This window comes from Prionailurus viverrinus, chromosome E3 (assembly GCF_022837055.1).
Source record: "Prionailurus viverrinus isolate Anna chromosome E3, UM_Priviv_1.0, whole genome shotgun sequence".
Classification (NCBI taxonomy): Eukaryota; Metazoa; Chordata; class Mammalia; order Carnivora; family Felidae; genus Prionailurus; species Prionailurus viverrinus.
In genome coordinates this window covers 18,973,512-18,996,412 of record NC_062576.1, presented here as the reverse complement: position 1 = coordinate 18,996,412, position 22,901 = coordinate 18,973,512, and the positions used below count along the sequence as shown (strand labels likewise).

The 22,901-nt window shown below is 48.0% G+C and overlaps 2 protein-coding genes across 9 annotated transcripts in view; both read left to right on the top strand.

Annotated features, from left to right (window-relative positions):
• Nucleotides 1–22,901, top strand: part of LOC125154806 (uncharacterized) — a 520,558-nt gene that overhangs the window by 130,081 nt on the left and 367,576 nt on the right. The gene's annotated exons all lie outside the window — the stretch shown is intronic.
• LOC125154813 (arp2/3 complex-activating protein rickA-like) overlaps nucleotides 1–22,901 on the top strand; it is a 109,690-nt gene that overhangs the window by 80,213 nt on the left and 6,576 nt on the right. For 3 of the 8 annotated variants that reach the window (XM_047839488.1, XM_047839484.1, XM_047839489.1), the window contains exon 3: nucleotides 22,432–22,563. The exons of 4 other annotated variants lie outside the window; for them this stretch is intronic. The gene's annotated coding sequence lies outside the window, so the exon portion shown is untranslated. Of the gene's footprint in view, nucleotides 1–20,344; nucleotides 20,687–22,431; nucleotides 22,564–22,901 lie in introns of those variants that run through there. One more of the 8 variants, XR_007147931.1, reaches the window with a different exon arrangement.

Genomic DNA, 22,901 nt, shown 5'->3' with positions numbered 1-22,901 from the left:
GACAATGGTTGGTGCCCAGAACCCGGTGGTGGGCCTCACAGGTGTGGGCCGGGATTAAGGAAGAGCTGGGGTGAGGATGACACCCCTCTTTCTGACTTGAGCAACTGCGCAGAACACCATTTACGTGCACAGTAACGAGCGATGGACAGCAGGGACAGAGAGGGAGCGGCCCCCCAAGACAGCATGTTGGCGGGGGAGTGGGGGGCTGCAATCACCAGCAAGCATTTTCCAGTAGGAGGTGACCTTAAGGGCAAGTGTCAGAACTGTGAGAGCCAGCTACCCCTCAGCCCTTGGAAAATCTCAGGGGATCTGGTCTGGGGGACAGAGGGGGAGGGAGGAAGGGGGAGACAGGAAGACAGAGACAAAGACAGTCTCCTGACCCATCAGAAGAGACACGCTCACCGATCTCAACCGTTCTCTCTCGGTGCTGCCGCGCTCCCCTGCCCGTGTGTAGGGCAGGGCCGGGTAAAAAGCTATCCGAAGGTATTTGGAGGAAACGTTTAGAGCATACCAGAAGATGACTTTTGCTAGGAAATTCCAGAACACCCTCTAAGGATTTCACTCAGACGATATGAAGTTAAGGACACGCTAAAATTCGAGGCCTGGAGAACAAAAGCAAATGAAGGACAGCATACGATCCTGTAGCTCGTCTAGGACTTCTGACTTTCTAAACAGCTTGCCCACTCATCAGCTACTTGCCCTCTTAAGAATGCCGATTAAGGGGTCACCATGGAGGGAAAGCTTCCAAAAGGCACACCTGGAGCTTTTAAGGAACAGACATCTTCTTTCTTGCCTTTGGGAAAGGGGCAACAAATGGCTGTGGGACATGAGGCTTCAACTTTGTATTCTGGCAGTCCCTGAGCCCTTCCGACACTCCACTCGCCAGTAGCTCGCACGTCACAGGAGGCATGGAAGGCAACCAGGACCGTGGATAGCTACCGGAGGGCAGCCGGGGACAACCGTGACGAAGAGTATCCCGTAGGCTCAAAGGAGATCCAACGTGGCCGACCGCTGCACAGGCTGCCATATTGAGACTGACCCCCTGCGTCCTTGATCCTCTGGCCGTGTGGAAATAGGATTCAAGAGACACCAAGAAGCTGAGGTCCCTTAAAGGGTGTCACTCACCCTTTATTCTTTGTCTGGGGTTGTCCTGGCTTTCCTGCACCCTACTCTCACCCGCTGCTTGAAGGTGGGAGGCTTCAACTGTCCCAATGGTCTTGGGGCCTGACGTCATACAGAACGAGCTCACACACAGCGGCAGCCAAAAGCCTGTGACCCACAGCCAAGCCTCTGCTGGTGCAGCCAGGGGACCCTCCCAGGTGGAAGGTGCCCGAGACAACAAGACTAGCCGACGAGATTTCCCCTCCTCTTTTACAGAAGCACACAGAGCTCAAAAACAGGGATCAGCGAACGTGCTGTCAACAGCCAGTACTCTAGCCTTTGCAGGCCAGACGGTCTCTGCTGTGACTTCTCCACTCTGCCGCCGTAGGGCTAAAGCAGCCATAGGGAAGATGGAAGGAACTGGGAGTTGGCTGTGTCGCAGTAAAACTTTATTTACCAACATAGGTGGCAGCCTAAATTTGGCCCGTTCAGCTCCTGCTCCAAAGAGCAAACGAGCATCATTTTTCTAAAAAGAAACTTAGATTTTTTAAAACCCTTTCGACTAATGTCATTATCAAAACGAAAAAACTCCACCAAATGTTTCAGAGCCTGCACTATTCTCCTTCCTCGCTCCTCACAGATAACCTTTTTCTTGGAAGGGCCACATGAGCTTCAGTGTACCGTGCTCAGAAATAAAAATCTCAGATTTAGTAATGATTAACCCACCTACACGGCGGGGGGAGAAAGCAAACCACGGGACCACGTTGAAAAGGGTGTCAAGCCCAAAGGAGGAGTTTCTCCCGTGGCTTCTGTTCACACTGCACACCTTCTGCCACTGCATTCTCTTCCAGTTCCTTCCACCACACCGTGGTCTCTGAGGCCCAGAGGCACCGCCGACCTATAGCAAAGAGTCCCCCACCCCCACCCCACCCCCGAGCAGCTGCAGGGCTCTCTGGAGAGAACAAGGAGGGAATCTGGACGTGGACGAACTGCAGTCCGTCGTTTGGAGCATGGAAGCTCCAGTGCCACTGGCTGTCCGACCTGGGGACGGCACAAGCTCTCGGAGCCCGCCTTGCCCCATCTGGGTAACCCCCTCCCCCCACCTGCAGAGCGCTCATGTTCATTCCCAAGGTCATGGATGTGCACGCCCTTCAGAAACGTTAGCTATCTTATCCTGAATGAAGAATGCAGAGGCAACCGGTTAATACTAAGGCTGTGCTGAGGCCACTGATTTCTGGCCTCAGTGAGAGAGAGGCTGGGGGCACCGATGACCAAAGACCTCATCGGGTGAGCTGATGAGGGACAAAATACACACTCAGGTCGCATTAGGCCCACACGCTCTAGTTTATCTTGGTGTACTCCTGCAAGAATCTGGGGAAATGCACGTACCCACGACTGCCACATGACCGACCTGACAGAAGAACCAAGAGAGATCTGTACAAACCTACAAAAAAGAAAACGCAATCAGTGAGATCGTTGTAGAGAAAAGGTTTGGTGCTACAATTCCAGCCCGGAATCAAAGACCAGGCCTGTGGTCCTGATTCTGCCACTGACTGGACCCATTTCCTCTTCTGTGAGGGAGTGTAATGATACCTGCTCTTGAACCCTAACGAAGGAGGTGAGGGACCAAATCAGAGAATGGAGGGGCACCTGGATGGCTCAGGCAGTTGGGCTCTGACTCTGGATTTCGGCTTGGGTCACGGTCTCGTGCTCCGTGGGACAGGCCCCGCATCTAAGCCCCACTTAGGATTCTCTCTCTCTCTCTCTCTCTCTCTCTCTCTCTCTCCAAATGAATAAATAAACTTAAAAGGGCTATGTGTCATGCTACCATCACCCAGCCTTGCAAATCTCCAAGCTATACTGAAGACACCGTCACGACGACAGTGAAGTCTTTTGTTGTCGTCAAAACGGCAAATGCACGGGCCCCTGGTCTCAGCTACTCCACTGGCAGGGCTCTTGCACACACGCAGAGAATGTATACAAGGATTCTGATCGAAAGCCCTGTTTGTAACAGCAGGAGCTCAGAAGCAAGGTACATATCTAGGGCCCTGGTGACATCACGTACGTGGCTGACAGTGGTGGCACAGCAGGTGCAAGCAGATGGGGACAGGGACGCGAGACAGGCAGTCACCGCATTCCTTTTGAATAGATTTCTAGCGTTTAAAAAAATGTTTATTGACTTATTTGGAGAGAGAGATGGGGGAAGGGCAGAGAGAGAGGGAGAGTGAGAGAGTGACAGAATCCCAAGCAGCCTCTGTGCCGTCAGCACAGAGCCCAACGCGGGGCCTGAACCCACAAACCGAGAGATCGTGACCTGAACCGCAGTCAAGGGTCGGGTGCTCAACCGACAGAGTCACCAAGGCGCCCCTGACATTTTTGAACCCGGTGGGAACCTTCACAAAAGTAAACAATTGGGGAAACAAGGGGGCGGTATTTTTTAATTTACCTTGAGTCTCCAGAAGCTGGTACCCATCCCAGCCCCAAGATTTAGAATCTGACAGGGACATTCTGTCTTCCGTAGAAATGCCTTTATCAGCTGACTGACGCCATGGACGCGAGCAACGTATCCTGAGAGAGAGACAGAGACAAGCCATGACTCGGTGATGATGGAAATAAGCCTTGCCAAGTTCACCACACCAGGAGGACAAAAGGCAACCCTTCTGCCCTTCTTCAGGGGTCGCGGTTTAGGTTATCCATAGACCTTATGGGAGAAGTAACGACTTTCAAATTCTCTTCCTTTTTTTTTTTTTTAAAGCCATGTGAACCAAAAGAAGCACAATCTATCTAATGGTTGGATCAACTACCTTAAGGAAACCGCAACGCCCCCTAATTCTACATATGAAAGAAAACTATTTTACATGAAAACATGGGATCTAAATGTCCCTCTTAGAAATGTGTCTTTTTGTGGCTAAGTGAGAGCTACTCAGAATTCGGCTGAAACTCAAAATTGGGAGACCGTCTGGAAAGTATTCTGGGGTCAGGAAATGGGGCAGATAAATGTCAAAGCAAAGACAGCCATATTTCTTACCGTGCTCCCTTCGTGTCCATCCTGTGCGGGTTAGAGCCTCGATGTTTGTAAAACATCACAGGCGGGGTTGGGCGGGGGGCGGTGCACAGGCAAATGGTGCCTAATAAACCGACTTGTGAAGCTCTGGCGTGGGAAGCTGGAACCGAGGAGACAAGAAATAAAAGAGGGTGAAAGGAAGATGAAATTGATCTGTGTTCTAAAGCCCTTCTGCTTACAGTATTACTACTTTAAGAACAAAATGTGAGTGGCATTTAGACACTTACTGCAATTTGACATAGGGATTTCGTGGCTATGGATTCTACTAGTAAATAATTTGAGCTTGTCTTTTTACATGTCTCTTTTGGGGCGCCTGGGTGGCTCAGTCGGTAAAGCGTCCGACTTCGACTCAGGTCATGATCTCACAGGCTGTGAGTTCGAGCCCCCTGTCAGGCTCCGTGCTGACAGCTCAGAGCCTGAAGTCTGTTTCAGATTCTGTGTCTCCCTCTCTCTCTGACCCTCCCCTGTTCATGCTCTGTCTCTCTCTCTGTCTCAAAAATAAGTAAACGTTACATGTCTCTTCCATTTTACTTTTCTAGTAAATCCTTTTTACCGTGGGTTACAGAGTATCACCCACAACGGACTGGACATTGGAAAAATTTTAAAAATGCTCCCCACACGCTGTTTCGGAAGCACTCTCCTCCTATGGGGCCTAGTCTAGCGATGCCAACCCAGGGAGAGGAAGAAGGCCGTAGGGCTGACCTGCTGCCCATGGCCCCCAGCACCCAGGGCACCATGGTGGGGCCCTGCCTCTGCAGCGTCTGTTAGGAAAGTGTCCTCAAGAGTGCGGGAGGGAGGCTTAAGGCCTCTTAGCCAGGCCTTGTCCAATCTTACTGATGCCTGGTTTCACCCTCAGCTCAAAGTAAGTACCATGTCCTTATTCTCAGGAAGCACCACTTTAAAATTTCTTTGCATTTCTCATTGAAACTACCCATAGGATCCGTCTTTAGGGCCAAGATGCCCTGCACCCACAAGAACGATGGTCATTTGGCCAATTTCTCAATCTGGCTGAGACTAAGTCACCCTCCTGCCTCAAATCCTTTCACTGCCTTGATAGAAATGAGTTGTACAGCCTAACACGGTTACTATCACTTTAATAAGGCCAAAAAAAGTCATTCCTTCCATGAACAGACAGTTTACAGTAAAAGACATATAAATGGCTCTTCAACATATAAAAATGATCTTGGGGCACCTGGGTGGCTCAGTGGGCTAAGCAAGTGTCCGAATCCTGATTTCAGCTCAGGTCATGATCTCACGGTTCAAGGGTTTGAGTCCCACATCGGGCTCTGTGCTGACAGCATGGAGCCTGCTTGAGATTCTCTCTCTTTCTCCCTCTCTCTCTCTGTCCCTCCCTGCTTGCGAGCAAGTGAACTCTCGCTCGCTCGCTCTCTCTCAAAATAAACATTTAAAACAGATATTAAAGAAATAATCATAATGATCTTCAACTTCACCCCAAAATAAGAGGAATCTAAAATAAAATTACTGTAAGACACCATGTTTCATGGATCGGATTAACACAGATGAAAAGTTTCATGATGCACTGTGTTGGTGAGGATGTTGGGAAGTAAGCACTTTCATATACTACCGGAGAGAAGGAACGCTGGAACTCTCATGTTCAGAACGAATCCCTCTGTTACACTGCTGGCTTTGCAATGGAGAAGGGGTCATCTTCCATGGAATGTAGGTGGTTTCTAGAAGGTAGACAAGAAAAGGAAATAGGCTCTCCCCTATGGCCTCCAAAAGAAACGGCCCTGATGACACTTTGATGTTAGCCTAGTGAGACCCATGTTTGACTTCTGACCTTCAGAACTGTAAGATAATAAATTTGTACTGTGTAAAAAAAAGAAAAACGAATGAATCCCTAAAACCCCAGGCCTCTCAGCTGATGAGGGAATAGTGAGAAGGGAGGGGATCACTTGCATCTGTTAATTTCGGGGGCCTTCCTCTCCTTAGACAGTCTTACCAAATGCTGGATGTAAGGGTCATGCCAGTAGCCAATGTTTACCGCAAACCTGGAAGGGATAAAAAGGAGGCAGGTGAGTAGACGTCAGTGGATTCAGGTTCTCGGGAACCAGGTCAAGGAGGGAAACCATCTACTTCACAAGGCCAACACACTCCCATTTAGCACTCCGTTACACATGTAAACAGACTCAGCCATCCGCCGAGGTGCTCACTTACACTCCTCTCACCCTTCCCACGGCGGCCATGTGTCACCTCTCTTTATTCTGACTGCTAATTCCTCTCCCAGGACCCTGGAGAGCATATAACCTCACCTCGTCCCTCACCCAGAAGACGTGCAACCGTTTATTCACTCGGCAAACTCGCTGGCCAGGACTATTCAGACAACCCTACTCAACCAGAAGTTCTGGGTCCACAGGAAAGATCTAGAATTGTTTTGTCAAACTCACTAATGACTCCCTAAGTATTTCCCCCGGCTCTGTCATTTCACGTCCCTTAAGGAGTAAAAGGGAAAACCAGGAACAAACAAACAGAACAGCTACAACCTAGAAAATTTTGCCGTTGTAGCTTACCCTCTCTGGCATGCACTACAACCTGGAAAATGCTACAGTAACCTAACCTCTCCTCAGGCCACACGACAGGGAATCAAAGCTCTAGTGTTCTAAGCCAGGGATCTGAAACCCCAATGACCACTTAAGGTCTTCTGGCAACCATGAGTGGAACCAGCCTTAGGACAAGGACACGTAATGGGAGAAACCTGGATCCTTAAGGCCGAGCCCCTGTGGGCCTGCACCCCGCTCTACCTCTCCACAGACATTTTGAGAGTTTCCAAATGTCTTTATGGCTTAAACCAAACGGAGTCAGGCTTCTGTTACCTGCTACACCCTGAAGCATCCTAAGCGATATCCTGAGTGTATGAGCTCATTTCCGTGTTTCTTGATGAACAAGCGGAGAGGGGAAGGGGTGAGTGACTGTTACCCAGCTAGAGTCTGAGCTCCCAGAGGCAGATATGATACCTTCTCTTTACGTCCACTGACAAGGCTTACCGCTGCCTTGACTGTGGTCGGTGCTAATCCTGTACAAACCTATCCCCCCCAGTCTCTCTCATGTCCACGTTCACACAGCTGCACACGCGCGCGCACACACACACACACACACACACACACACACATAAGGAAGCACATACTTTTGGCTTCTCGAGGCAGCAAGTCAGCACGGAAATGCACAAAGTACTCATTAAGGGACACGATTCGCTACGGGCCCAGACTGTCCAAGTTTTCCAAGGGTGAACAGGCTCAGCTGTCTAAAATGGTGCTTTTCAAACGATGAATTATGACCCATCCGTATAATAAAATCAGTGTAGTAGTTTGCAAGTCTTCATCTGTGAAAATGCAGTCGAATAGAGTGAAATACAAAATATCAGGGGTACCTGGGTGGCTCAGTCAGTTAATCAGCCGACTTTGGCTCAGGTCATGATCTCGCGGTCCGTGAGTTCGAGTCCCGCGTCGGGCTCTGTGCTGACAGCTCAGAGCCTGGAGCCTGTTTCAGATTCTGTGTCTCCCTCTCTCTGACCCTCCCCCGTTCATGCTCTGTCTCTCTCTATCTCAAAAAAATAAAGGTTAAAAAAATTAAAAAAAAAAGAAAATATCAGTATGCATTCCACACTGTAAGAGTTAAGACGGTTTTGTGAAGCTTTTGTTGAAGTGGGTGTTTGGGGTAAAGTGCAATGAAAAGTCTGTTCTCTGAACAACCAAAATCGACTCTGAAACACAGAGACTAAGGTGGTGGTTGCCAGAGGGGGCGGGGGGATGGACAAAATAGGCAAAGAGGGCTTAAGAGGTACACACTTCCAGTCCTATAAGTAACGCACAAAGATGAAAAGTGGAATATAGGGAATCCAGTCGATAATACTGTTATAACAGAACGGTGACAGATGTGACGACACCTAACCGTGGTGAGTGCTGAGTGATACGTAGATTTGTCAAATCACTCTGTTGCACGCCTGAAATTAATGTCACATTGTATGTCGACTATACTTCAATAAGTAAAAAAAGAGAGAAGATGCTGTTCTCACTGTTGGCGGATTTGAGGAGCCCCGGCCTCAAAGGAATCACCTAGTGCCATCTAGTGGTCAAGGCCGTATCTGCAGTCCAAGAACCACAGACTAGTGATGCGAACATCAAACAGGGACCTAAGGGTTGGAGGCGGCCTTGGAACTGACCTGGTCAACCCTGACATCCGATGCCAGAATCCTTCAACAACACCAAGCCACTGCCTGACTATGCACCACAAAGAAGGCACTCACTCCAATGCCCAGCAGCCCTACCTGCCGAAAAGCTGATCGAGTTGCCCCCCTCCCCAAGCTCTGCGTTGGACTTACTACCGCCCTCCTCTGGATGACAAGGAGAGGTTTCCCCTCCTCTCAACCGTATTCTCCGTCAAGTTAATACTATTGATTCCGTCAAGCCATCTTTGGTGAGGGTCTGCTACGTGCCAGCCATTGGGGATACGGTAGTGAACCAGACACAAAGAGAAGGAAGGGCTTGTGACAGATGAAGGACAACAGCATGGAGGACGGATGGACCTACGTTAGAGAATGTGAGAGGGAAAGCCTCTCTGAAAAGGGAATGGGCTGAGTTGGGTCCTTACACAACTGGAGAAAGCTGTGCAAAAGGTGTTCTAGACAGGAGGAAGAGCAGACAGAAATGCTCTGGACAGGAACCGCCTTGGAATGTTCCAGTCACAAAGTCGGTAGGGAGGCTGGAGAACAGCGGAGAAACAGGAGAAACTAGAGAGGCGGGTGGTGGGAGCCAGGGAGAGACCTCTGCAGCCACGTGCAGCGGCCCCAAAGCACGGCGAGGTGCACAAACGTAACAGGTGGGGACAGAACACAAACGTATCCGGTCACGAGTCCTTACGACTCCCGCTTCCTAATGTTTCCAACACGCGTCTCCTTCCGGTCTCCAGATCTAGAAGACTGCCCGTGGTTTCTGGGAGGAAAAGGATGTCACTGATCTGCCCTTCAGAGTGGCTAACATGAGAAGATTTACAGAGCACTGCTAAGAAGACTAAGGGTCAAAGAAGTAGCGGGCACTGCTGATGGGGAGTTCCAAAGGGAGATGGGCAACCTGGTTCAGAGCTTAGAATTCTGTCACCCCTGGGAGCCCAGCTGAACATGGTGGATCCACACAAGGAAACACTAACCGGTCATCTCAGACATGAACTACAAGGATCAGACATGCCAATATGTTCAAGACACCGTGAAGGGAAAAATGTTAGGCCAAAAACCTATGTAGCCAACGTGCCCGTGAACACGTGTATGTGCGTATCTACAGACGAGTACTAGGGAACTGGCGATTTCTGGTGTGTGTGTGTGTGTGTGTGTGTGTGTGTGTGTTTTAATTTATCTCTATGTTTTAAACTTTTTCTCCATGAACTATATGCCATGTTTCATCTAAGACATTATCAATTATAAGACTGAAAAAAGAAAGAAGAAACACTGCCAGTTAGTTAGCTTAATGTTTTTCTTATTGCTTACAATTTTAATTTTGTGCTTGTTGGAAAAAGCCCGTTTACTTGTTTGTTTAATTAGTTTTCAAGGAGGCTCTGTGTGTAACGTGGGGCCTGAACTCACAACCACATCCAGAGTTGCACGCTCTGTTGACTGAGCCGCCAGACGCTCCGGCAAAAGCCCTTTTGTGCTTATTTAAACGGATTGAAAGGGAATGGATGAATGCAATAAGAGGGTTAAGGCTTCCCTTTTGGGGTATCTGTGAGTTTCCACACAATATGGACCTTCGGGCCGCCAAGGGCATTGGCAAGGCTGCATCCCCAAGAGATCACCGTCATCCTCTCCAAGATTTCCTTCCACGCTACCGACCCTCCGGTGCAGGTTTTGTTACTGAGCCTTTCTCGATCTCATCAGGAGGGATCAATGGATGGTTCTCCAACAGCATCAGGATTTGTGCTCCTTCTGCAAATGGCCCTTAAAAGGCACGTGGCCAGAAGCACCCAAGAGCTGACGGTGTAGTCCTCTGGCCATGCCGCAAGCAACAATGACCACATCCACTTGCACAGGTAATGACAACTCTAACTACGACTTGGCAGTGACCGCGGGACACATCGAGAATAAATCACAGCTGATGGCAAAGACGGAAGAACGTGTGGCACAGCATGGATCAAATACAGTATTGCCTTCACCACATGAGCAACAGTAAGCTTAGATATCATAAGCAAACATAAGAGGCAAATATTAAGCGATGAAAAGTACCTGTGACATCACAGAGTAACATCCTTAAAACATAAAGAACTTATAAATCAGTAAGGAAAAAATTCCTAATATCCCAGAAGAAAGGCCAAAAATGGGCAGTTCACCAAAGAGCCAAGTGATCACTGAATATACGAAATAAAGAAACCCAAAAATGCAAAATGAAAGCAGAAACAGCAAGCAGTAAATCTGCTATCAAATCAGCCACAAAACCACTTAATAGAACCCGGCTTTGGTGAGGATGAGAAAGAGGGCACCTGAGCCACCAGAACTGTAAACTGTCACCGCCATGCCACGAGGCACTTCGGCTGCTGGTACTCAAAGCTGAAGAGTTCTATTTACGCGATGACCAAGCAATCCCACTTCTAGGCTTTTACCCTAAGGAAATAGTCAAGAATGAACACAAAAAGGTTTCGGTAAGAACACTGAACGTGGGGTTACGCTATCAGGTGAACAAAGCAAGCTACAGAATTCTACGTACAGAATGTTCCCAATTCTGTTAGATGAAAGCGTACATTCACGTACACGTGAATATACATACGTGTACAGTATACATATCGAGACTTCCCAGAGTAGGCACCAAAAGGTGAACAGTGGTCGCGTCTACACTGACGCTGTGCACCTAGTGCTGCTGTCTGTCTGTCTGTCCCCACCACAGTCCTCTGTTGCCCAAACCCAGAAAATAGCCCCTCTCTTTGTGTATCCTGACTTTGTTTAAAACCCAAAGCATCAAAAATCTCAGAATTGGGAAGACCTATTTCGCAGTCTTCGGTCAATCCCTATTGCTTTTGAAATTTTCATGACATTCGCATACCCCCTGTTCAGTGTAACATTTCTTTAAATCAACTCGCTTTTTTTTAGTACTCGGGTCTGACGTGCTACCTGGGATTTTCTTCTAACACAGGCTACAATAAATACCTAACTATTAAAATTTCAAACATCTGTGTGCCACCTAGTCATTTCACATTCCTTCCGTGGGAAACACTGATCTGGGCCAACCGCCTACTCACTCGAGAGCATTTACTGACTCTGCCCTATAGGCATGAGTACCACCTGCAACAGGAAGGGGGTGACATGCTCTCCGCCAGGGATTTCTTCACCTGAAGGAAAGGGCAGGGGCCCTCCGCGCTCTCCCAGCCAGTGAGGATCAAGGCCAGGTTCATTTTACTTCTATCCACACTCCTGAGAGCTGACTACAATGCCAGGCATCATTCCAGATGCTTGACCGATAGGAACGGAACGCCTACAACCCTCATAATGACCCCCTGCGGGAGGCACTGCTTTACAGACTGAGGTGAAGGTCGGTCCCTCAAGCTGCGGAACCTTGTAGAAAACTTCATTCTATTGCTTTTCAAACCTATTTCCCAACCTGGATTTGGATCCCTCCCCCGACACTTCAGTTGCTTAAATGATATCTGTGTGTGCGTGTGTGTGTATATACGTACACACACACACACACACACACACATATTTATACATTAAACACATATATGTAACGTATGCACACGTACACATACATACAACGTACTTAAATGCAATTGCAAAAATCAATCCGATACTCTTAGCATCAATTTTTAAGTTTGAAATCTGAACTACATACTGCATACTAGCCTAAGATACTGCTCTACCTCTTATTGTTAATGTTATTGTTCTTTTTTTTAGTCTCATTTTTTTTTTTGTTTCTATTTCTTGGTAGTTTTATTCTTGGTTATAAATGGAAGGCAGGAAGCAAAGTCTTAAGGGCAACAGACTTTGTACCTCAACAGACTTTCAGTTTGTTTCCTTTCTTGTGAGCTCTGTTGCTTTCTTAAGTAGATCCGCAAGGCCTTAAGTGTTGAATCAGGTAAAAACAAAAGAAAAGAAAACAAAACTGAGCCTCAATTAACTCACACGCTATCGTTTCTTCCCAACAGAGGCTACTGGTATTGCCTTTTGGCTTCAGCTAACACCCAATGACTTTACAAGGATGAATAGGATCTAAAATCTAGTGCCTTCAGTGTAAGTACTCATTGACTAGTGGGCAAGGCATTTATGAAAAAGGAACCAACATTCACAAGAGGGTGAGTTAAGTAGGAGAAGTCAATCAGAAAGTTCCCATGGTACAGTGTCTCATATCTGACTTAAGCAAACAAAAAACCCAGTGAATACAGAATAGAGTAACAGGATGTCATGGGCCTGAATAATGCTAAAGTTCTTTTGGAAAAAATAAAACACTTAAGCACATGTAGTCTGAATATTTTCTCCCAGTCTGTCTTGCCCGTTCATTTTCTCAGTGCATCCATTTTTCCTTTGTAACTAGTGCTTTTTTTGGTTCTGTATCCAAAACATTTGCCTACCTCAAGGTTGTCAACATATGCTCTCATGGTTTCATCTAAAAGATTTATGGTTCTAGCTTTTATATTTCGGTTTACGATCCATCCCAAATTAATGTGTACAGAACGAGGTAGGGGCTAAGGTCCATTTTGTTTCCACTTGAATTTCCACTTTACCCAGAATTAGTCATTAAAAAGACGTCCCTTTCGCCCACTGAATTGGCTTGACAATCTAGGTGAAGATCAACCAACAGTACTTGTGTTTGGTCTATTTCTTGGGACTCTTTATTCTGTGTCACTGATCTATCTCTATGCCAAAGACTTTGATTGCTGTGGCTTTACTGCAAGTCTTCAAATTAAGCAGTATTAAAGCAGTTTAAGTTCTTCAACTCTGCTCTTCGTTTGAAGACTTTTTTGGCTATTCAAGACCCTTCACGTTTCCATATACATTTTCGAAACAATCTCTTAATTTCTTCTAAAAAAAAAAGAAAGATGGCTAGGATTTTTGACGGTGATTGCACTGATTCCACGGATCAAGTCAGGGAGAACAGGAATCTCAAAACATCAAATCTTCCAATGCATGAACAAAGTGTATCTCCCATTTACTTCAGTCTTCTTGAATTCCTCTCAACAATGTTTTACGGATTTCTGTGTAAAGGTGTTTTGCGTCTTTCATTATAATCATTCCTACCCACTTTAGGTTTTTGGATGCTATTGGCAATGTTTTCAATTTGAATTTTCCTACCCATGTATGTATACGTACAATATATCTATCTGACAAAGAATTCCTATCCAGAATATAGAATAAACTCCAATGAGTCCAAACCAAAAACCATTAACAACAAAAATGGGCAAAAGACTTGAACAGACAGTTCACGAAAGATGTAGGAATGTCCAATAAGCACACAAAAAGATGCCTAAGATCATTAGTCACCAGGGAAATGCAATTTAAACCCATAACGAGATGCTCTTTCACCCTCACTGACAATACAGAATGCTAACAAGGATGTTGAGCAACTGGAGTTTCAATATATTGCTGGTGGGAAGTGCAAAGCGATAAACCACTTTGGAAATTAGTCTAGCAGTTAAATATATACCCACCCTGTGACTAAGCAATTCTATTCCTAGACGTTTGTTTGAGAGAAATTGAAGACATGTATAAGAACGTCCCTTGTAGCCTATTTGCAATGACCAAAAACTTCGATACAACTCAAATGTCCTATCATTGGAGAACGCACGAACAAATTATGGTGTATTCATACATGTATAGGAACAAACTACTTTACACTGACAAAGACTCTTTCCTTGACCAAACTCTAGCCAGGTTCCTCGAGCCCTCTTCTCAACTAGGCTTCACCCTTGACTTACTGTATAGAGACTCGAACAAACACTAATGAAGACTTTAACAGCTCAAGGCTCCACCCCTAGGATGATTCCGGTACCCCTTAGTGCCTGCCCGAGAAAACTCAAGGCTGCCCAAAGCATCCATTGCTTTTTCTAGCCAACACTGAAAGATCAGGTCCCTGTCTCCCAGTGAGCAAATCCAGGTGGTTTCACATGAACCAATACCTTTTCTGGCTTTTGTAATTTTTTACTTCTGATTTTATTCACCCCCAACTTTACTCCCTCATTCTCTCTTTAAAATCTCCTCTGTACAAATTGAAGTTGAATTTCATTCACTCTGGACTCTTTTCCTTATTGGAATAGTTAATTACTGATTAAACTCTGTCCTCACCACGTGAACTACTATCTGGCTTTATCTTTAAAAAATTTTTTTAATGTTTATTTATTTTGAGAGACTGTGTGTGTGCGTGGATGCACACGCAGAGGAGGAGCAGGGGGTGGGGAAGACAGAGAGAGAGAGAGAAAGAGAGAGAGAGAGAGAATCCTAAGCAGGCTCTACACTGTCAATGCAGAGCCAGACATGGGGCTCAATCCTACAAACCGTGAGATCATGTCCTGAGCCGGAATCAAGAGTCAAAAGCTCAAGTGACCAAGCCCCCCAGGCGCCCCTGGCTTTCCCTTTGATAACGCAAACAACATGGATGAATCTCAAGGAACACAGTTGAGTGAAAGAAGACAAAAGAATACATACTGTATGACCCCATTTCTATGACATTCGAAAACAGGCAAATCTAATCTACCACAGATTTCGAAACCAGAAGATGACTGGTGAGGGTAAGGAGACTATTTAGAAAGATGTAACAAGGGAAGTTTCTAGAGTTTCAGATATATTTTATATCTTGTTTTGGGCGGTGGTACACAGATACACCGTTGACTCTTGAACAACACAGGGGTTGGGGTGTCAACCTCCTGTGCAATCAAAACTTTGAATATAACTTTCGATTCCCCAAACACTTCACTACAAATTGACTACTGTTGACCAGAAGTCTTAACAGTTGATTAACATGTATTTCGTACGTTAGATTTATTATATATTGTATTCTTTCAATAAAGTAGGCTAAAGAAAATATTAAGAGGGGCACCTGGGTGGCTCAGTTGGTTAAGTGTCTGACTTTAGCTCAGGGCACGATCTCATAGTTCATGGATTCGAGCCCCGCATCGGGCATTCTGCGGTCCGTGTGGAACCCACTTTGGATCCTCTTTCTCCCTCTCTCTGCCTCTCCCTTGCTCGTGCACGCTGTCTCTCTCAAAAATAAATAAGCATTAAAAAGAAAGAAAATATTAAGAAAATCAAAACGAAAATACGTTTAGAGTACCGTACTGCATTTATCGAAAAAACCACATATAAGTGCAGTTCAAACCCATGTTGTTCAAGAGTCAACCATATACGCTTGTTAAGACTCATCAAACTGAACACTAAAGACCTGAGCATTTTATTTTATAAATCATCACCCTCTCACCCCTGCTCTCCCACCTCCATTTTCTTCCTTCCCCTCTCCCTCTGTCTCTTAAGAATACCTGGGGAAATTCTGAAGAACAAGAAAGATGAGCGATATAGCTGACCCTCCCAGTTCCCCATTCAATATCCACTTACCCCTTCCTCCTTACCCCCATTTTGTTTGAGGTATCAATCTGCCCCGTGAGAAATCCTCCCCTCCCACACTTTCTTGCAGCTAGGGGTGAGGTCACCTGCCCAATTCTGGCCAATGAGAAGTATGTAGAAGTCTACAGGGTGGGACTCCCTGAAAGCTATTGCTTCCACGGACTCAAACACATGCTTTGGTTAGTATCGCTTTCTTTTCTTTCTTCCTGGAGCACAGCTGCTCAAATGAACTAAGGAGATTGTGCTAGTCCCTGATACAACCCTGTTTTACCCCAAGCTAGAGGAGCTCTTGGCAAGTCACGACTAACACTTCGCAAGTGAAAATGTTTAGGCATCGAAATGAAAAAAGCAATTCCGACTGGAAGTCAAGAATGATCTACGCATTGCTGTGCTAAAGTACACATAAGAATTTAGTATGTAAGTGATATTTCAAATCAATGGAGGATACAGACCATCAACGGACAATGTAGGAACAAAAAGTGCTAACTTATAACATACAAAATTATAAAGATAGATGAATGCTCGAAGCAATAGAAGCCAAAACCATACAAGTGCTAAAAGAAAAGGCAGTGAATGAAAATGGTCTCATAACACGTTACCCAAAAGCCCCAAGCCATAAAGGTAGACTGTCAGATTTGGCACCATAAAAGTCAGAATTTCTGCATCATGAAATGTACGGTACAAGCCAAACTTAAAGACAAGCAACAGTTTGGGAGAAAATAATGGAACACATACGTAGGCAAAGGACTACTACCATACATATGACAAGTTCTTACAGACCAATAAAAACATAAATGAAACAAAAAACCAAAAACCCAGTTAGGAAAATATAAGGAGAAAGGTGTCATGTAAAAAAATATCAGAGATAGTGAAGAACTAAAAATGCTCAGTCTTAGGACACCAGGGTGGCTCAGGCGGTTAAACATCTGGCTTCGCCTCAGGTCATGATCTCACAGTTTGTGAGTTCGAGCCCCGCGTCAGGCTCTGTGCCAATAGCACAGAGCCTGCTTCGGATCCTCTGTCTCCTTCTCTCTGCCCCATCCCCGCTTGCTCTCTCTCTCTCACTCTCTCAAAAGTAAACATAAAATTTTTTTAAATAAGAATACTCAGTCTTACTAGTGAGTATACTAAAAAAGTTTTTTAAATAAAATAAAACATTTTAAGAGGTATTATCCACCTGCGAGCTGACAAACAATTTAAGAGACTGAGAATACTCTGTGTTTAGCATCTCTTTTCCCATGAGAACAGAAACGGACACAACCTCTTTCGAGGACCACTTTGCAAAGGCTTCTCCCCTGAAATCCATCTCATTGGAAAACTGAAACGCACATGCAAAGATGTTTATCGCAGCCCGTTTTAAGAGCAAAATCATAGGTACCCAAATAATGAACAGAAGAACAGTCACATAAACTAAAACCACATTGTAGAATACTGTTCAGCCATTACAACAACAACAAAAAAAGGAGACAAAAAATTATATGTACAGTATATTCAAATTAGACTAATGAGTTGGGGAAAAGTACTCACTTTGGTCCTTTAACAAATTAACCATTAAGGGGCACCTGGCTGGCTCAAAGAGTATGTGATTCTTGACCTCAGGGTTGTGAGTTTGAGCTCCACGTCGGGTGTAGAGACTACTTAAAAACAAAATCTTGGGGGTGCGGGGGGGGCGGGGAATCTGGGTGGCTCAGTCAGTTAAGCATCTGACTCTTGATATCAGCTCAGGTCATGATCTCACATTTTGTGAGATCAAGCCCCGCATGAGGCTCTGCACTGACAGAATGGAGCCCGTTTGGGATTCTTTCTTTCCCTCTCTCTCTCTGCCACCCTCCTCAACCCAGCGTGCACACACTCGCCCGCTCGCGCACGCTCTCTCTCAAAATAAATAAGCGTTAAAAAAATAACAAAAATAAATAAATAAAATCTTAAGGGCACATGAGTGGCTCCGTTGGTTAAGCGCCTGGCTCTTGATTTTGGCTCAGGTCACGATCTCATGGTTTGTGGGACCGAGCCCCACACTGGGCTCCACGTAGATGGCATGGAGCCTCTCTCACCCTCCCTCTCTCTGCTCCTCCACCTCCCCCCTCAAAAATAAATAAACATCAATAATAATAATAATGTTTAAAAAATTAAAAAATCTTAAAAACATAATCATTAAAAAAAAATTAGTATTCCAGATGTGAAATCATTGTTTTTCATAGATATTTTCCAAATTAAAAAAAATTTTTTTTTCAACGTTTATTTTATTTTTTGGGACAGAGAGAGACAGAGCATGAACGGGGGAGGGGCAGAGAGAGAGGGAGACACAGAATCGGAAACAGGCTCCAGGCTCCAAGCCATCAGCCCAGAGCCTGACGCGGGGCTCGAATACCCGGACCGCGAGATCGTGACCTGGCTGAAGTCGGACGCTTAACCGACTGCGCCACCCAGGCGCCCCGATATTTTCCAAAATTTAATTTGTTCCTTTTTTGAAAACATGAGGAGAGGGTTGCAGAAAATCCACGATTTACGGGACCTTCCTGATGGGCAAGTTGGGCAGCTAATTTATCCTCACCAGAATATTCCAATTCTAAAGTGACACATCTTCTCTGAGGATGGAAAGCAGCAGCCCCCACCTTCAAATATTCAGATCAATCTCTCAAGCGCTGCTCTCTGGACACGGCTGCAAAGATGCAATCCGTGTGCTGGAAAGGCCTAGGCCCTTGGGAAAATGCCGCCTCTCCAGGGAGGTGATCCTGTGACCCACCTGCACCTCAAGGGGGACATTTTTGGATTCGGTTGAAATCAGATTAACTTGTGTAATTTTTACAACAGGATTTCAGTCTTACAGCCCCTGGCCTGGTTTCTAAAACAGACAGACCACTGAAATCCAGTGAAACAGAACAGCAGAATGTTGAGACCTCATCAGGAAGTGCAACCCTGAGCATCGGCATTCAGTTCCTCGTCACTTTGCCGCCTGAGAAATGGGTCTAGCGGGCACGTGGCTAAGGCAGACACGGTCATTCCCCGCACCTTTCTTCTCGCGGGGGGAGACAAACGTTCAACACTACGCCTACGCCGCAGCCGGACTGACCACCGCCAAGGACACGCACAGAGAACACGGAAGGGGCTGGGCCTGGTGTGCAGGTGTCAGGGGCCTCCTGGTGGGAGCCGCATCTGAGATGAGCCAGAGGGCTTGGCTTCTTTCGCTCACTGGCCTCACCCACATCCGATCTGTGAACACATCCCATCACCTCCTCCTTCAAAACGTACCCAGAATCTGGGCGATTCTCAGCCCTTCCAATGCTCCCATCCTGACCCAAGACAGCAGCACCTCTGTCTTGGAATATTCCATCAGCCTATGAACTGATCTCCCTGCTTCCGTCCTTGCTCCCTACAGGCTGCTCTCAACAGAGAAGCTAGAGTGATCCCATTAAAACCCAAGTCAGGTCACCTCGTTCTTCGGTTCAAAAGTCTCCATCGGACACCACCACAAGTCCCTAAGACCCCTTCAGCCCTCCTCCTTCTCCCTCATGCTGGCCTGGTCCTTCCTGGAACAAGTCAGGCCTGCTCCCTCCATGGGGCTTCCTACCCTGCCTGCTCTCTGCCTGGGACACCGTTTCCAGAGACATCCACAGGGCTCCCTCCCTCGCCTCCTACAAGTCTGTCCCCACCATTGTCCTTCTCAGGGGGCCATCTCAGGGGAAACTCTAAGCTCTACTCAGAGATACCAGCCTAGAGGGCATCAAAAGGACAGAAAAAAAAAAAAAACAACCAAAAAACCAAATCCCTCAGGTCCTAAGGAAAAACACCCTGAGGACATAGCAGAAATAACTGACCAAGCAAGGTGGAAAGCAGAGATCAGGGGTCGAGAGAGGCCGCGCTGCTCACGCATAAGGCGGCGCGGCACCAGGGCGGAAACGCAGGGTGCCACCGCGGCGATGGTGACAGACATGGCAGTGTAAATGGCACCAGAGCTGCCAGTTACAAGCGTCAATGGCTGAATTTAAGGACATAATATTCAGTGAAAGAAGGGATGTAACACTTTTATAAAGTCCAAACCAAGCAAAACGGATGTTAAGAGATACATATATATGATAAAACACTCAACAGAAAAATAAAGGAATGGCGGGGGAGGGAGGGAGACAGGAATCACCACACTTGTGACCTTTAGACAGTGGAGAGGATACAACACTGGAAGGGAAGGGTTACTTAGGCCCTTCAATCATTTCTCAAGTTGGGGTGGTTCACCTGCGTTTCATTATTACACATACCGAAGACATTCGTTACATATTTTATACTGGCCTTCTAAAACATTTTCTAGGTAAGTAGTGTGTTTGTAGTTTGTTTGTAAGTAGTGTGTTTGTATGAGACAGAGCACAAGCAGGGGTGGGGCGGAGAGAGAGGGGGACACAATCCGAAGCAGGCTCCAGACTCCGAGCCGTCAGCACAGAGCCCACCGCCAGCTAAAACTCAGGAACTGCGAGATCACGAACCGCCGCCCAGTCCCACCGGTGCTCCGCCTGGCCGGGGCGGGAGTCGGGACCCGCGGCGGCGCCAGGAGCGGGACTCGGTGCGCTCGGCGAAGCGGCCAGGGTTGGGGGGCGGGAGCCTGGCGCTCGTCTGCCAGCCCGGCCCCGCGCGACCCCCGGCGGGCGGCGCCGCTGGAAGTGACGCGGCGAGGGCGGGGCTCCGACCCGGTCCTGAAGCACGAGCCGCCGCCTCAGACGCCGCCGCCGCAGACGCCGCTCAGCCGCGGCAGCAGCCGCAGTTAGCAGCCACAGCCGGAGCAGCCGCCGCCACCGCCGCGGTCGCCGCCGTAGCCACCGCTCAGCCCCCGCAGCAGCAGCCACAGCCGCCGCAGCAGGCGCAGCAGCAGCAGCCGCCGCGGCCTCGGCCCGGAAGCGATGTAGCCGCGCCAGGCCGGAGCCCCGCGGGCCGCCGCTACCGCTGCCCTTGAACCGCACGAAGCAGCTCGCCAACCAGACCGTGGGCAGGTGAGTGAGCCGTGCCGGGCCGGCCGGGAGCGCGCGGGTCGGGGCGCAGGGGTCGGGGTCGTGGCCCGGGCCGGGGCGGGGCGGGCCCGCTGCCCCGCGGGGCCCCGCGCTCCGGCCCGGCCGCCCGCCCGCTCCGCGCCGGGTCCGCTGCGGGTCAGGGACCAGGGCTGCCCCACGCAGCGGCCAGGCGGCCAATTCGGGGCCTCCGCCCGAGCCCCCGGGAACGGCGGGGCGGCCGGCCTCCCGGGACGCCCCCCGCGCGGGTCCCCGCCGCCCATTGTCCCGGCCCCGCTGAGCGTCGTCCTCTGGGGTCTGGCCCCAAGCTTTCCCCGGGCCTCCCCCCCCCTATCCCGGGGCTTTCCCTTGGGCGAAAACTCGGCTAACTGGTGTGCCCGAGGCCGGGCGGGCGCGGTGCTCTGGGGGGCGGCATTCTCAGCCTTTCCGGGTCGCCCGGCCTTTGCCCACCGACCGTCCACCTCCAAGTGCCTGATGGCAGTAAATAAGGAAGGGGCGATCAGAGCCCATCGGAGCCGCTTAGGGAGACTCGGGAGTCCCTTGGAGGGACTTTGGAGGGTGTGCCGTCTCCCAACCGTGGCCCCTGTGGACCGGACTGCTCAAGTTCTTGACCTGTAGACATTTGGAACCGGGAGGAAAGAATAGTGGAAAGGCCTTTGGCAAATGGAAAAGCAAAAAGAGGGGGGGGGCTTTCGAAACAGCTTTTCTCACTTTGGATTGGGGAGCAAATCCTTGTCCAGGTTTCTCTGGTAGGGCTTTAATGCTTGAGAGGAAGCGATCGATGATGAAATGACAGAAGAGACCGGAGTTTGTAGTGGTTTTGAGAGCCTCTGGAGGTTGATCATGGTGTGCTGTGTTATCTGGGGTAAATCTTTCAAGGTCTTTCAGGGCAGTGAGCCGTCCTGTCCCCGCTGACTGTTTCTTCCGAGAAGGGGTATGAAAGTGTGACTTTTTCATCGCTTTTTCTTCTTCTTTGTTTTCAACAGTTGAGTAAAAGGGGGTGTTTGGTTTGGCCAGAGCACGTGGGGACGCTCCTTTTCTGTGTGTGTCTGAAAACACTTTTACCTCCCCTTGAGCTTTCTATATTTGCTTTTTACAGTTTCGTTCCCCGCCCCCCAACGTTTTGCTTAGTTTTGTTCAATTTCGTTGCTACCCCCATCCTGTTATCTTCGTGTGCGCTTATCCTGTTTCCAGAGTGGATCCCTGTCCCTACAGCCTAGCGGTGCCTACTTTTCTGTCATCTGTAGGAAAATGATAGAAATAAGGAGTGCCAACGGGAAGGCAGACGGAATAGTCGTGGGGCCCAAAGCTTCAAGCAGGCATCTGTGAATGAGTTACAAGATAACTCCTTAGGAGTTGTCTCCTCCTCCCCCACCCCCCACCCCAGCATTCTCAGTAACATGCATTGTGAAATCAGTATTTAGTGACTATCAAGACCCATCTGTCACATTGTCGTTCTGGCCAGTTTGCACATCTCATGAGGAAAGGGGCGTTTGCTCTTTTTGCACAAAGTTGTGAGACGTTTCAAGCTATCAAGCCACTCAGGGTCTCTTCGGCTCCGGCTTCCTCCGTAGCAGCTTCTCTCTTCGCGCTTCCGAATTGCAGCCGTATGTGGCTCCTTTCGGTTGCCAGAGGCCGCCGAACCTTCTTCCCTGTTAGCCTCTGCCTGGAAGTCTCCAAAGCTCCTTTCGCCTCACCTGCCCTATACCTGCCTCCTACTCATTCTTTAGGTGTCCAGGCAAAGGTCACTGCCTCTAATAGACCTTCTCTGATGCTCCAACGTGGATGGGGAGTCCCTCTCCTGGCCACTTACATACGTCCACATAGCGCCTGCTTTTCTATAATGCAACGCCTGTTTACTTGTAAATATTCTCCATTAGACTGAACGCCTCCATTCTCCGTGCCATCTTTCTGTTTCCTTGGCCAGCTCTGCTGTGGCTCCTGTCCTAGGGTCGATTCTCCATAAACATTTGTCAATCCAGCACACATCTAGTTCTTACCAGCTCGCTCCGGTGGTGTGAGCCCAAGAATGGGAACATGAAAGCTGGATAAATAGTGATTCGTGGTAGGATTGTTAATTCTGGCCCTGAGCTTTGACTCTGTTTGAAAATCTTTATTGCTAGATGCCAGTGGAAGCAGCAGCTGTTACGGAGCTGTTAGGGGTGTGGCAATTTCTGCTCCCAGAGCCAAAACTGTTTCC